We start from the raw sequence: 15,643 nt of genomic DNA on the forward strand, positions 1-15,643 counted from the left end.
CCTTCAGCCCCAGAGCGTTTTCCGTTTTTGCATTTTTGTCTCCCCTTATTCCGAAAGCCGTAACTTTTTTATTTTTCTGTCAATCTTGCCATATAAGGGCTTGTTTTTTGCGGGACGAGTTGTACTTTTAAATGAAATCATAAGTTTTACCATATAGTGTACTGGAAAACAGCAAAAAAATTCCAAGTGTGGAAAAACTGCAAAAAAAGTGTAATCGCACAATAGTTTTTGGGATATTTTATTCACTGTGTTCACTATATGGTAAAACTGATGTGTCATTGTGATGCCTGAGGTCAGTGCGAGTTTGTAGAAACAAAACATGTATGGGTTTACTTGTATCTAAGGGGTTAAAAAAAATTCACAAGCTTGTCCAATAAAAGTGGTGTACGTTTTGCACCATTTTGAAAAACCCGTAGCGTTCTCATTTTTTGGGATCTATGGCTCAGATATGGCTTATTTTTTGCACCTCAAGCTGACATTTTTAATGGTACCATTTTGCACAGATGCTACATTTTGATCGCCTGCTATTGCATTTTGCGTAAAACTTGTGGCGACCAAAAAACGTAATTTTGGCGTTTGGAAAATTTTTGCTGCTTTGCCATTTACCAATCAGATTAATTGATTTTATATTTTGATAGATCGGACATTTCTGAATGCAGCAATACCAAATATGTGTATATTTTTTATTTTTTTAACCCTTTAATTTTCAATGGGGTGGAAGGGGGGTGGTTTGAACTTTTAGGTTTTTTTTTACTTTTCAAAACTTTTTTTTTATTTTTTATTTTACTAGTCTCCCTAGGGGGCTATATGGATCAACAATGCAATCCTTCTGCCCTATCTGCTGATCACAGCTACACAGCTGTAAACAGCAGATATGCTCAGTTTCAGATTCATTCGGCTCCGGGCCGAGTGAAACCGAAAGGGACTCATAATAGCTACAGGCGTCATCACATGACCCTGTGCTACCATGGCAAACACCGAAAGTCACGTTATCACGCACGTGACTTCCGTTGGGGGCTGCGGTAAGTGAAAATAATGGCCGCGCGCATATACATCTTGCTGCCAGATTTTGGCAGCGAGATGTAAGGGGTTAAATGTTGCGGGTGGAAGCGATTCCACTGGTAACATGCAGGCACACATGTCAGCTGTTGAAAACAGCTGATATGTGCGCGGATCGCAGCGACCTGCCCATGGCAGGGGGCGGGGATTAACCTCACACGATCCATGATGGGTAGATCCGTCATTGGTCATGAAGGGGTTAAAGGGTTTCAGGGTTCTAGAGGTCCTGCTTGGTGAGTGGCTTCCCTCTAGCCTGTCCATTACAGCCCGTCTGAATCTGTGGATCCAGGCAGGCGTTACATTATCTCTAGCCCATCTAACACACACACACAAAAAAAAATAGATTCTCTCCATATTGTGTTAAACCAGGTGCACACACTGTCTGGCCTTGTTCAAGGACTTGCACAGCAAGTGCAAGAGCTCAAGTCTGCTCAAGTTCAAGCCCCTGCAGCACCTAGCTCAGCATGTCCAGAGTCCATCGACTTCAAAGGACGAAATCACAATGTGGAGCCAATCGTGGAGAGCCTGGATCTCAGAGGCAATCACTTCCAAAGGAGCATGCAGCACCTGAGTGGGCCCCAGGACTCTCACTCAGGTGCCCAGGTATTCCCTGCAGACCCTATGAGGTTAATGTTACCTGTCCAATTGTCTCACCAGGGAAAATCTTTACGGCTGCAAGCCTTTATTGATTGTGGCTCTGCAGCTAATTTCATAGACACTATTGTAGCAAAAGGGCTGGGTTTGCCTTTGCTAAGATTGAATGCTCCTATTAGAATATCTGCTATTGATAGTACTCATCTCACCCAGGGTGTGGTTAATTTTGTAACTCCAGAGATCTCCATGCTTGTTGGAGCTTTGCATGTAGAAACTGTGTCATTTTTTGTTCTTGAGAATCTCATGTCAGCAGTGCCATGGCTGCGCAAACATAACCCGGTCATAGACTGGCACTAGGGTGAGATTGTGCGCCTGAGCCCTGAGTGTCAGGAGACATGTATGTCTTTATCTATTAACATGACTAGAGCTGCACCTGTCTTCATACCTCATGCATTCAGTGATTTTGCTGATGTGTTTTCTGTTTCTGGCTCTGAAAGATTACCTCCGCACAGAGTATATGACTGCCCCTTAGATTTGGTCCCCAATTTCCGACTCCCCAAGGGTAAAATTTATAATCTTTCGGGTCCGGAGCGTCATGCCATGAAAGATTATATAGCAGACAGTCTGCAGAAGGGGTTAATCAGACCATCCAGGTCACCAGTCGGCGCTGGATTCTTTTTCGTTGATAAAAAAGGCGGTGGCCTCAAACCTTGTATTGACTACCGTGAACTTAATGCTATTACTGTAAAGAATTAGTGCCCTCTGCCACTCATCCCCGATCTCTTTAACCAGCTCATATTAGCCCGGTGGTTCACCAAGCTGGATCTCGGTGGTGCATTTAACCTAATCCACATCAGAAAAGGAGATGAGTGGAAAACGGCATTTAATATTCCAGAGTGACACTATGAGTAATGCCTTTTGGGTTAAGTAATGCGCCGGCTGTCTTTCAGAACTTTATCAATGACATTTTCCGAGATGTCTGTGGTCAGTATCTGGTGGTCTATCTGGATGACATCCTGATTTATTCTCCCTATGCTACGTCACATGTCCAACATGTTCGCACTGTACTCCAGAGACTCAGGGAGAACTCCCTATTTGCTAAATATGAGAAATGTGGATTTTTTGAGGCAGAGGTTATTGAGCTAAAAACACATGCATCAAAAACGCCTGCAAAAACACAAAAAGCTGCAGCGGTGCGGGATTCATGCTGAAATTCAGCTGCTTGAAAGCCTGAACAAATACTCATCGTGTGCACATACCTTAAGGGGTGGAGGAGGTGTATTTTCTCTTTTTAATTTTGCCTTAAACAAGACAGTAGAGATGAGCGATGTTCGATTCGAACCGTTTGCCAATTTCAAATTCGAGGGATTTTGGGTGGTGTTCGAGTCGTTCGATGAACTCAAACGATTTGCTTCAAGTTTGGCCGTTCGAGTTCCCGTTCGATAACGGTTTGATCACCAAAAGCGTGGCTTTTCACAATAAGGCTACGTGCGCACGTTGTGTCCTGCGTCCTGCGTCCCCAGCACAAACCCTCTCTCTTTCCTACTCACCGATCAGCTGCACGGCTGTCACAAAGCTCCAGCGCTTTTCCTCTTTTGAAAATGGCTGCCGCTCATTATTTAATCTGGTATTCCCTGCTTTCCCCGCCCACCGGCGCCCATGATTGGTTGCAGTCAGACATGCCCCCACGCTGAGTGACAGCTGTCTCACTGCAACCAATCACAGCCACCGGCAGGCGGGATTATATCGTACAGGAAAATATATAAATAATTTTAAAAAAATACCTGCGGTCCCCCCACAATTTTTATACCAGCCAAGATAAAGCCACACGGCTGGAGGCTGGTATTGCCAGGATGAGGAGCGCCACGTTATGGGGAGCCCACCACCCTAACAATATCAGCCAGCAGCCGCCCGGAATTGCCGCATCCATTAGATGTGACAGTCCCGGGACTCTACCCGGCTCATCCCGAATTGCCCTGGTGCGGTGGCAATCGGGGTAATAAGGTTAGGTTAATACCTTCCATGATTAACCTTTAGTGAAAGTAAATAAACACACAGAACGAAAAATCCTTTATTTGGAATAAAAGACAAAAAAAAACCCTCACTTTATTAATCCCCAAACAACAATCCAGGTCCGAAGTAATCCACACAACGCTTTCAGCTCTGCTACATAAAGCTGACAGGAAGCGCCATAGAACACGAGCGCTCTGTGTCAGCTCCACGCACCAACTGAAGTGAGCCGCGCTGTCACCGGAGACTTCACTCAGGTAGTGCCTGTTTGGGATCTCTCGCTCTTTCTCTTCTCTGTCTTCTCTCTTGTCTTCTCTCTCTCCTCTCTCTCTCTCTTCTCTCTCTTCTCTCTTCTCTTCTCTCTCTCTCTCCCCACTCTCTCTCTCTCTCCTCTCTCTTCTCTCTCTCCTCTCTCTTCTCTCTCCTCTCTCCTCTCTTCTCTCTCTTCTCTCTCCTCTCTTCTCTCTTCTCGCCCTTCTCTCTTCTCTCCTCTCCCTCCTCTCTCTCTCTTCTATCTTCTCTCTCTCCTCTCTCTCTCTCCTCTCTCCTCTCTCTCTTCTCTCTTCTTCTCTCTCCTATCTCTCTCCACTCTCTCCTTTGTCTCTCTTCTCTCTCCTCTCTTTCTCTCCTCTCTCCTATCTCTCTCCTCTCTCTCTCCTCTCTTCTCTCTCTCCTCCATCTCTTCTCTCCCTTCTCTCTTCTCTTCTCTCTCTCTTCTCTCTCTCTCTCTCTTCTCTCTCTCATCTCTCTCTCCTCTCTCTCTCTCTTCTCTCTCTTCTCTCTCTCTCTTTTCTCTCTCCTCTCTCTCCTCTCTCTCTTCTCTCTGTATCTCCTCTCAAATTAAAATTCAAATATGCTTTATTGGCAGGACCAAAATGCAATTAGTGTTGCCAAAGCAAGAGAAATACAGTAAGTGTGGTGGCAGGGGATCAGGGTTATAGGGAGTTAGGGGCACAATTTGGGCTCTGAAATTCCATTTAGGGGCCTTATGTTCCCCTCAGCTTATGACATGTGGTGACATATTGGGCGGCGATCTCCACCATTGATTCTTCTTCCCCCAGTAAAAAGTGGAGTTTCATCTCCTCGTCCATGGATGGAAAGTCCAGGGTATGGGTGGTAAATTTCTGGAAGTGGGAGGCCCTCACTGCTGAGTATTTGTCACAGTGCCGCAGGAAGTGCGCCTCGTCCTCCAGAGCCCCCTGCTGGCAGTGCTGGCACAGTCTGTTCTCCCGCGGCTTGTATGTCTGTCAGTGCCGCCCTGTTTCTACCTCTAGGCTGTGGGCACTCAGTCTGTACAGGCTCAGGGTCTGCCTGTCTTTGGGGTGGCGTAACCTTTCCAGATATGAGGCCAGAGTGTAGTCCCTCCGCAGTGACCGGTAGATGGTGAGTTTCTGCTGGGAGTTCTCTAATTCACTCTTCCAGTCCTCTTTGTATTGCATCTTGCAGCTCTCTGATATCTCTTTTATTTGGGCTTTTGTCAGGGTGTGTTGCTGACTTTGGCTGGACTGGCTGTCAGGTTTCCTGGCTTGCTCTGGACTCTGGCTCTGCAGGGCTTTATAATGGTAGGAGCTGGGGTTGCTGTTCTGTATGTGTGCCTGGTGTGATAGCGCCCTCTTGTGTATACTGAACCATAAGGGGAATCGGCCCAGCTCTGCCCGACAGGCTATGTTTGAGGTGCTGCGATGGACTTGGAGGAGATATTTACAGAACTCCATGTGGAAGACTTCGGTTGGGCTGGAATCCCACTTTGTGTTGTCTGGGTAGGTCACTGGGCCCCATACCTCGCTGCCATATAGCAGTATAGGGGTGATGATGCTGTCAAATATCTTGAGCCAGCGTCTCACAGGTGGTTTGAGGTGGTACAGTTGTCTTCTGATGGCGTAGAAGGTTCTGCACGCTTTTCCTTTCAGGGCTTCTGCTGCTTGCTTGAGGCTCCCGTTATTGCTTAGCTCCAGACCGAGGTAGATATAGCTGCTGGTTTTCTCCAACGTGGTGCCATTTAATGTAAAGGAGGGAGAGTTTATTTTATTCTGGTTCCTCTTCTGAAACACCATGACTTTGGTCTTCTTTTGGTTGATGGGAAGCGCCCATGTGGTGCTGAATGTTTCCAATACTGCCAGGCTATCTTGGAGGCCTTTCTCGGTTGGGGAGAGTAGCAGGAGGTCGTCTGCGTACAGCAGGAACTTCACCTCTCGGTCATGCACACTGAGGCCTGGAATGGGGGAGGACTCTAGAGCTGTTGCTAGTCCATTTATATAGATGTTGAATAGAGTTGGGCTTAGGCTGCAGCCCTGTCTGACCCCACGACCCTGTCGGAAGAAAGCCGTCCTCTTCCCATTCACCTTCACACTGCATCGGTTCTCAGTGTATGAGCTCTTGATCATGTCGTAGGTTCTGCCACCTATTCCGCTCTCCAGAAGTTTCAGGAACAGGCCTGGATGCCAAATTGAGTCAAATGCCTTTTTGAAGTCCACAAAACATGCAAATATTTTCCCCTGTTTTTTGCCGTGGACGTGGGTCTTGATGAGGCTGTGCAGAGTGTAGATGTGATCGGTGGTGCGTTGGTTTGGCATGAATCCAGCTTGGCTTCTGCTGAGGATGTTACCCTGGGTGAGGAAGGTGATAATCCTTTTATTAATGATGCTGTTAAACAGTTTTCCCAGAATGCTGTTGACACAGATCCCTCTGTAGTTTGCTGGGTCATATCGGTCTCCATTCTTGTAGATGGGCGTTATGAGACCTTGTTTCCAGCTTTGAGGGAAGTAGCCGGCACTCAGGACGTGGGTGAATAGTTTTGCCAGTGCTGCATGTATATCTGGTGAACTGTATTTGATCATCTCAGGCAGGATGCCGTCACTGCCCGCGGCCTTCTTACATTTTAGCAATTTGATTCTTTTATTTCCAGGACACTGATTGGTATGTCCAGAGGATTTTGAAAGTCCTTGATTGTCTCCTCCATGTCCCTCAGTTTAGTCATTAGATGCTTTGTTCTGGGGTTAGGTCTTCTTCTGGGATATTCTTGTAGAGGCCCTTGAAGTAGCTATGCCAGATGTTGCCATTTTGAATGTGTAGGGTGCTTTGCTTGGGATTTGTACCGATATGGCTCCATGTCTCCCAGAATGAGTTGTCCTGGAGGGAATCTTCGAGCTGCTGCAGTTTGTGGGAGATGTGCTTTTGTTTTTTCTCCTTGAGGGTTCGCTTGTATTGCCTCTGTAGGGTGTCATGGACCACTCTTAGCTCCTTGTTGTCCGGGTCTCTGTGTTTTTGGTTTGAGGCTATCCTTAGGGAGTTGCGCAGTGCCTTCCATTCTTTGTCAAACCATTTTTGGCCTTGTTTATTTGTAGGTCTCTTGGAGTTGGTCCTTCTGAGGCCTGCTAGCTCTACCATGGTATATAGGATGTTATAAAAGTCGTTCACTGCCAGGTTGACCCTCTGCTGGTTTAATGTATAGGATTTTGTGTGAAAGTTTACAAGCAGCTCTTTAATCTCTGTTCTGTTGGTCATGTTGGTGTATTCAATGGCTAACTGTTTGGGATACTTGAAGGATGGTGGCAAGTTGTGGAGACAGCTCAAGTGGGGCTTTTGTGTGGGTGACTTGTCCGTGGATCTCAAGTACAGCAGTGTCTGGTTTGTAGTCTGACATGTGGGTGTCGGGGGTGACTATGAAGGCATTTATGTTTGCTGGGTCTATGTCTGTTATGGCATAATCCACTACACTGCTGCCCATGTGGGAGTTTAGTGTAAATCTCCCTAATGAGTCACCCCTGGTGCGCCTGTTCAGTATATGCAGCCCCAAGCTCCGGCACAGGTTCAGCAGTGTTCTGCCGCTTTTATTCACCACTCTATCATAGCTGTTTCTTGTTGTCTGTACTGAGTCTCTGTAGAAGGGCTCATCTCCCAGGACGTATGCGTTTCCGTCAGGTGACAGGTAGTCCTTCTCTGCACCCGTCCTGGCATTGAGGTCTCCGCAGATGAGAACCCTGCCCATGGACTGGAATTGGGCTACCTCCCTCTGTAGGTCCTCATAGATGTCCAGCTTATAGTATGGGGATTCTGATGGAGGGATGTAGGCTGCGCAGAGGTAGATGTCCTGCTGAGAGGTGAGGATGGAGCTACTTATCCTCATCCAGATATGGCTTTCTCCTCTTTTTATTGCCTTGATATGTTCTTGGATCTCCTACTTGTACCATATTAGTATGCCCCCTGAGCAGCGGCTGTGTTTGGTGTTCTTGTTTTTCTGGGTGGACACAGAAAATTCCTTGTATCCCATGGGTGCGAGAGATTCCTCCTCTGCCCGGGCCCATGTCTCCAGGAGGATCTGGATGTCAATGTTCTTTAGCCTTTGTTTGACGTCTGGGTCATTTGTCTTGGACCCAAAAGCTGAGGCATTCAATCCTTGAATGTTCCAGCTGCTGATAACTAAGGATGTCATATTTAGTTGATATACCTTATAATGAGAAAGGATAGAGTTTCATAGGACATAACCGGATTTAGTGGTGGGTTTGGGTGGCATATTTTAGTAGTGTCCCAAGAGTTTGCTGCCCAATATGTTGAGCAATGTCCTTATTTCTGCCTCTCTCTCTCTCTTCTCTCCCTCTTCTCTCTCTTCTCTCTCTCTCCTCTCTTCTCTCTCCTCTCTTCTCTCTTCTCTCTCACTCCTCTCTCTCCTCTCTCTCCTCTCTCCTCTCTCTTCTCTCTTCTCTTCTCTCCCTCCTCTCTCTCTCTTCTATCTTCTCTCTCCTCTCTCTCTCCTCTCTCTCCTCTCTCTCCTTTCTCTCTGTCTTCTCTCTCCCCTCTCTTTCTCTCCTCTCTCTCTTCTCTCTCTTCTATCTCCTCTTCTCCTCTCTCTTCTCTCTCCTCTTCTCTCTCCTCTTCTCTCTCCTCCCTCTCTTCTCTCCCTTTTCTTTTCTCTTCTCTCTCTCTTCTCTCTCTCCTCTCCCTGTCCTCTCTCTCCTCTCTTTTCTCTCTCTTCTCTCTCTCCTCTCTCTCTTCTCTCTTTCTCTCCTCTCTCTCTTCTCTCTTTCTCCCCTCTCTCTTCTCTCCCTCTTCTCTCTCTCTCCTCTCTTCTCTCTCCTCTCTTCTCTTTCTTCTCTCTCTCCTCTCTCTCCTCTCTCCTCTCTCTCCTCTATCGAATTAAAATTCAAATTCAAATTCAAATATGCTTTATTGGCAGGACCAAAATACAATTAGTGTTGCCAAAGCAGGAGAAATACAGTAAGTGTGGTGGGAGGGGATCAGGGTTATGGGGAGTTGGGGGCACAATTTGGGCTCTGAAAGTCCATTTAGGGGTCTTAGGTTCCCCTCAGCTTATGACATGTGGTGACATATTGGGCGGCGATCTCCACCATTGATTCCTCTTCCCCCAGTAGGAAGCAGAGTTTCATGTCCTTGTCCATGGATGGAAAGCCCGGGGTATGGGTGGTAAATTTCTGGAAGTGGGAGGCCCTCACTGCTGAGTATTTGTCACAGTGCAGCAGGAAATGCGTCTCGTCCTCCAGAGCCCCCTGCTGGTGTGGCGCCCTAGGACCTGGTCGCCACAGCAGCATTGCCCTCCCAAAGGGTTAATGCTGAGCCTGGAGGTAATTGGGAGATCCATTGGCCAGCAGGTTTAACACCCAACACAGTTCTCCCTCCGGCCAGCAGGGGGAGCTCTGAACCTGGAATTCCAGGGAGCCTTCCTCTACCTGACCAGAGGGAGGAAGTGCAGGCAGTCTGTAGGGAGTAGTGGAAGTGAACAGACGCAGAGTGAGCTGTCCTGTGAATCTGGGGCCTAGAGCTGGAGCAGCTTGGCCCAGAGAAGCAGGAATAGCTGAGAGGCAGCAGAGAGACTCAGACATCGGAGTCTGTGGTTGCCAGGGTATAAAATCCGCCCCTGGTAGCCGAGTCCGAAGGGCAGGAGAGCTGCAAGCCCCTGGCCCAGAAACATCCAAGGTACAGCTGCAGCATCAGGGCCCGGTGTGGACTCCAGCGGAGAAGCACCAGAGAGAGGGTCTGCGCAGCCACCTACAGAAAGAAGGGACGTGCCATCGGTCCCAGCAGCAAAGAGGGCCATTGCTGGATTCAGAGAAGCAGGGTCCTATCATCACAAAGCAAAGTACAGGAGTAGGCCTCATACTCAGCTGGCCAGAAAGATCATCCCAAGTACTTCCAGGCCGACCGGATCCCCATCACCACCTGTAACGGTCTCCCAGGACTGGACTGTTCCCAGAGTAAAAGAGGAGAAGGTAAAGAGACTGTTGTTTGTGCCTGGTTCTTTCCTCGCCTGTCGGCCCTGCACCGTGTTAGCCACACAACACCATAGACTTTCACGGGCACCAACTGTATCCCGGGGCATCGCTCCACCTGTGGGGAGCAGTAACATCATAGCTGTCATAACATCACCCCGGAGTTCTCCCATAGCAGCGGCGGCTTAATAGCCGCATACCACAGGTGGCGTCACGAACATTAACTTCAACTCATCAGCCACATATTCAACTGACACCCACCAGGGCCACGGAGCCGGGCCCAGCCACCACTGACTACCACCGGACTAGTCCGGCCCGGCACCGAGTGTCCCATAGCCCTGGGGTGGGCGAGTCAACTTTTGGCGTCACGAACAGGATTTCGTGCCCGGTTCCACCGGGTACTGTGCGCCTGAATAATTGCGCTTTAAAGACTGTATTACTGCGTGTTTCACTGTTTGAAAACTGCCGCCGCCATTATCCTCACTGAGCGCAGGAAGAAGGGGGGCGTGCCTGACAAAGAGCGCGAAGGGAGCGCGCCATCAGAGCAGAGCGCTGTTAACCCCGCGCGACCCGGAAGGGAATTTGAAAAGTGAACGGAGCCTGGTAAGGTTCACTAAGGGGGAGGAAGATGTCCGACGCAGAGGGAGGGCAGGTGGCTGCCATAGCCCGAGACGCCGCAGCGCCCGCCGAAGCGATCCCTGTCGCCGTCGCCCCATCCCCCGCTGTAGCGCCGGTAATGCCGATCACCATGCCGTACATACCGGGAGCAGAATGGCTGCCGCAGTATTCCGGGGAGTCCCATACCTTGAGCGACTTCAGAGAAAGCCTGCACAGCTTATTCCGGGTGTATCCGCTGACTGAGAGCCAGAAGGTGGGCATATTAATGGGACAGCTAGCCGGCGCAGCCCAGCGTGAAGTGAAGTCCTGGCCTGATACAGATAAAGGGACAGTAACCCAGATACTGGCCAAGCTAAAGAGTACTTTTGACACCCGCACCGCAGCAGAGATAAAGATGAGATTCTTTGGGTGCAAGCAGCGGCCCACAGACAGCATAAGGGACTATGCCTTAAACCTGCAGGAGGCCCTGAAAGCGGTTAAACAAGTGGACCCAGAGAGTGTACGTGAAGAACACAAACTCCTAACTGAGCAGTTCATAGAGGGGCTCCTGTCAGATGCCCACAGGACCCAGCTGCGTATCATGGTCCTGCAGAACCCTGCTCTGGACTTTGCAAAGTTTAAGGACCAGGCCATCCGGGTACTGAGAGAATCTACACCGAATGACCCAGTGCCCCTCCGGCCTCTTGCTATCACGTACCCCGGGGTGGTGCCTGCAACACGAGCCACTGCAGGGGCTGAGGCGCAGTCCCTGGATAAGGATCCCACTGCAGAGCTCAGACAGCAGTTCCAGGAGCTGACCAAGACTGTAGCTGCCCTTGCCAAGATCGTGCAGTCCCTACAAGTGACCCCATCGCCTGCAAAAATCGAGTTGGCCTCCAGCCCAGATGACGTCCCATGGATGCGACAGAGGAGGGTTCCGCCGACCCGAGGCAGAGACACAGACCGGTATGATTCAACGGGACAACCGATCTGCCGCCGCTGCAGCCAGGCGGGCCACATTGCACGATACTGTCCTTTAAATGGGCCGAGCCTGGGGCCAGGAGCCGACCCCCAGGTGTAAGGAAGCCCGGCTCAACCCCCAGCCGCAGCAAGTATGTGGGAGGACGACCGGTCCTTCCTATTGTGCTGGATGGGATCCCTTTGAATGCCCTCCTGGATACTGGGTCCCAGGTAACGACCATCCCCTATAAACTGTACAAAAGATATTGGGCTGATTCAGACATTGACCATGGCCCAGATGATGATTTAACAATTGTGGCCAGTAATGGTCAGCCCTTACCTCAAATTGGGTATAAAGAAGTAACCATTAAAGTGGGGCGGGTGGAATTGCCATGTCAGGGGATGATAATTGTAGATATTGATCGCAAAGAATCTGACCCGCTGGTAACCATTGGTACAAATGTGATAGAAAATTGTATTGCCGAAGTGATAATTTTGTTGCAGCAGGCGTCTGAAACTGCCAGCTCCGGGCAGCAGCGTGCCCTACAGAGGGAGATCAGAGCCCTGATGAGGAGGCAGCAGGTGGAGCTGGCCGGAGGAGAAATTGGCAGTGTGAGGGTAAGTGACCCCCTACCCATTGCAATACCCCCAAGAAGTGAAATGTTGATATGGTGTCGGGCAGCAATAGGCCTCAAGGGTCAGGATTACCATGCCTTGGTAGAACCGGTGTATTCAGACAGTAGGCCTGGAGTCCTGATAGCCAGAGGGGTAGCAGACGTCCGCAAGGGGAGAGTGCCCATCCGTGTCCTGAATTGTGGGGAGGAGGAAGCCAAATTGCCCCGGTACGCCACTGTAGCAAAACTGTACACTGTCAGCAACAACACCATCAAAGCAGTGGAACCCTTGATCCCGTCCGACCAGGCGGAAGACAAGGGCTCCAAGGGGCAGCTGGAAGACTGGTGCCAAAACTTACATGTGGGCACCGACTCCACCCCCTCACACCAAAAGAATGGGGTTTACCGGGTGGTACAGGAGTACGAGCGGGTCTTCAGCAAACACCCCCTAGATTTTGGGCAGGTGAAAGGGGTTAAACATCAAATCCCCACGGGTGATCATCCTCCCGTTAAAGAGAGATACCGCCCTGTACCCCCCGCACAGTATCAGCGTGCCAAAGAAATGTTACGGGAAATGAAGGAGGCTGGGGTTATCAGAGATAGTTGTAGCCCCTGGGCAGCTCCACTAGTGCTCGTAAAGAAAAAGGATGGTACAATGAGAATGTGTGTAGATTACAGGCAAATTAACCGCATTACACATAAAGATGCTTATCCCCTACCCAGAATAGAGGAGTCACTAACAGCCTTAAAGTCAGCTAACTATTTCTCCACCTTGGATCTCACCAGTGGGTATTGGCAGGTTCCCGTGGCAGAGGCGGACAAGGAGAAGACTGCATTCACGACGCCGATGGGCCTCTGCGAGTTCAACTGCATGCCATTCGGGCTCTGCAACGCCCCAGGGACATTCCAACGGTTGATGGAGTGCTGCTTGGGCCACCACAACTTCGAAACCGTGCTGTTGTACCTGGATGACGTCATAGTCTACTCCAAGACTTATGAAGACCACCTGAAGCACTTAGCAGAAGTGTTCGAGTCTTTGTCAAAATATGGCCTGAAGATCAAGCCGTCCAAATGTCACCTCTTGAAGCCAAAGGTACAGTACCTGGGTCATGTGGTCAGCGCAGAAGGTGTGGCACCTGATCCGGAGAAAGTCACCGTAATCAAGGACTGGCCAAGACCCACCACGGTAAAGGAGGTGCGGCAGTTCCTTGGGCTGGTGGGCTACTACCGAAGGTTCATTGATGGTTTCACCAAGATAGCAGCGCCCCTTCAAGATCTCCTGGTGGGCCAGCCAAAGCAGGCTAAGAAGCAGAGCCCTCCATTTGAATGGAACAGCCAACTAGAAACCTCCTTTGTCCAGCTGAAAGGGGCTCTCACGGGAGAAGAAATTCTGGCCTACCCTGACTACAGCCAGCCGTTTGTACTGTATACAGACGCCAGCAACGTGGGCCTGGGAGCCGTTTTGTCCCAGGTGCAGGGAGGCAGGGAGAAGGTGATAGCGTACGCCAGTAGGAAGCTTCGGCCCACAGAAAGGAATCCAGAGAATTACAGTTCCTTCAAGCTGGAGTTCCTCGCTATTGTTTGGGCAGTGACTGAACGCTTCAAACACTATCTGGCGTCGGCCAAGTTCACCATCTTCACGGACAACAATCCGTTGACACACCTGGCAACAGCCAAGTTAGGGGCGTTGGAACAGCGATGGATGGCCCGGCTGTCTAACTTTGACTTTACCATCAAGTACCGGGCTGGCAAGAAGAATAACAATGCTGATGCGCTGTCCAGAATGCCTCACTTATCCGAATCTGGAGAAGACCTGGATGAACTCGAAGAGATAGAGTTACCGGCTTTCCATCATCAGGGCGTTTCCCAGTGTGAGCATGCTGTGGGAGTGAAGCGCTCGAGCCAACACGAGGTCCCGGTTAACCCATTACTCCACCATAATTGGGAAGAGACACAGAACGGTGACCCGGCGGTGCGATTGGTCAAAGAAAAGCTAGCACAAGCTGAGACTCATCTTGGTCCAGATGCTCCAGAAGAAGCCCAGCAGTTGTGGAAAGAGAGGGGACGACTGTTCACCTACCAAGGCAAGCTCTGCAAGAGACACGTCAACTGGCGAACAAATGAACTTGTCTGGCAGATCGTGGTTCCGCAGAGGGATGCTCCAATGGTCCTAGCAGCTTATCATGATAACGCAGGCCACTTTGGGTGGAAGAAGTTGGAGGCCCTACTCCGTGATCGGTTCTATTGGGTGCACATGAGAAAGGTGATCGAGAAGTGGTGCCGAGACTGTGGCCCGTGTAACCTGAGGCGGAAGGATGATGCCAGCCAAAGGTCTCCCCTACAGCCAATTGTTACGAAGCAGCCCCTGGAGTTGGTGGCCCTGGACCACGTGAAGTTAACACCAAGCCGGTCAGGCTATGTGTACGCCCTCACAATTGTGGACCATTACTCTCGTTTCCTGGTAGTAGTGCCTGTGAAGGACCAGACAGCCAGAACAGCAGCTAAAGCGTTCCAGGCATCCTTTTGCCGGCCTCACGGTTATCCGGAAAGGGTACTGACCGATCAAGGCCCTGCGTTCGAGGCGGAGGTGTTCCAAGAGTTTTGTAACATGTACGGTTGTAAGAAAATCAGAACAACACCGTACCACCCCCAAACCAATGGACTGTGCGAGAAAATGAACCATGTGGTTATTGATATGCTGAAGACTCTACCTCTGGAAGAAAGGAACCAATGGCCAGAGAAGCTGCCAGATCTGGTCGACCTGTACAACCATATCCCAGTAAATTCGACCAACTGCAGCCCCGCTTACCTGATGCGAGCCAGACCTGGCAGGTTGCCTGTAGACTTTGAGATGGGGACTGTGTCGCCTGAGGCGGTTCAAGAAATAGAGGATTGGGATACAGAACGGCAGCAGCAGTACCGTAAGGTCCAGGAATGCGTAGAGAGGAGCCTGTCTCAAGCCAGAACAAGACAAGAGCAGCAGTACAATCAAACGGCCCCAGCAACTCCCTTAGCACCTGGAGAACAAGTCCTCAAGAAGAAGCGGAGGACGCATAAATTGGATGATCAGTGGGAGAACGAGCCCTACACCATTATCCCCTCCAACTTTGACAACAGTAAGGTGTGCCTCATAAGCAAGGACGAAGGCAAGACTTGTCAAGCAATATCCAGAGACCGCCTGAAGACGTGCCCTGAGCGGTGCAAAGTTCAAAGGGAAGTGGAGGAAGTTCGAGAAGAAGGGGAAGAGATGATACAAACGATCCTCGGCAAATTCCCCAAGACTTGGACCCGCATAAATGGTGCCGTAGTGGTACCGGTCCTGACGTTCCCACAGTTGGTCGAGCCAGAAACAGAACAGGTTCCGGATCCACCCAAAGAACCGTCCGCCCCGACACGCGGTGACACGCCAGCAGTGGAACAGGAGGATCAACCCCCTGTCAGTGGTGAACCTGTCATACCCTTGGCGACTCCTAGACCACATAGGCAATCATCATGCATACCTATTGGGGTTAGGCCTACCGGTAGTGCTGAGATAGGAGACACACTAAGTAGTCAGGGACAAACACCAGAGCTACGCAGGTCTCA

Source organism: Anomaloglossus baeobatrachus, chromosome 3 (assembly GCF_048569485.1).
Source record: "Anomaloglossus baeobatrachus isolate aAnoBae1 chromosome 3, aAnoBae1.hap1, whole genome shotgun sequence".
Lineage (NCBI taxonomy): Eukaryota > Metazoa > Chordata > Amphibia > Anura > Aromobatidae > Anomaloglossus > Anomaloglossus baeobatrachus.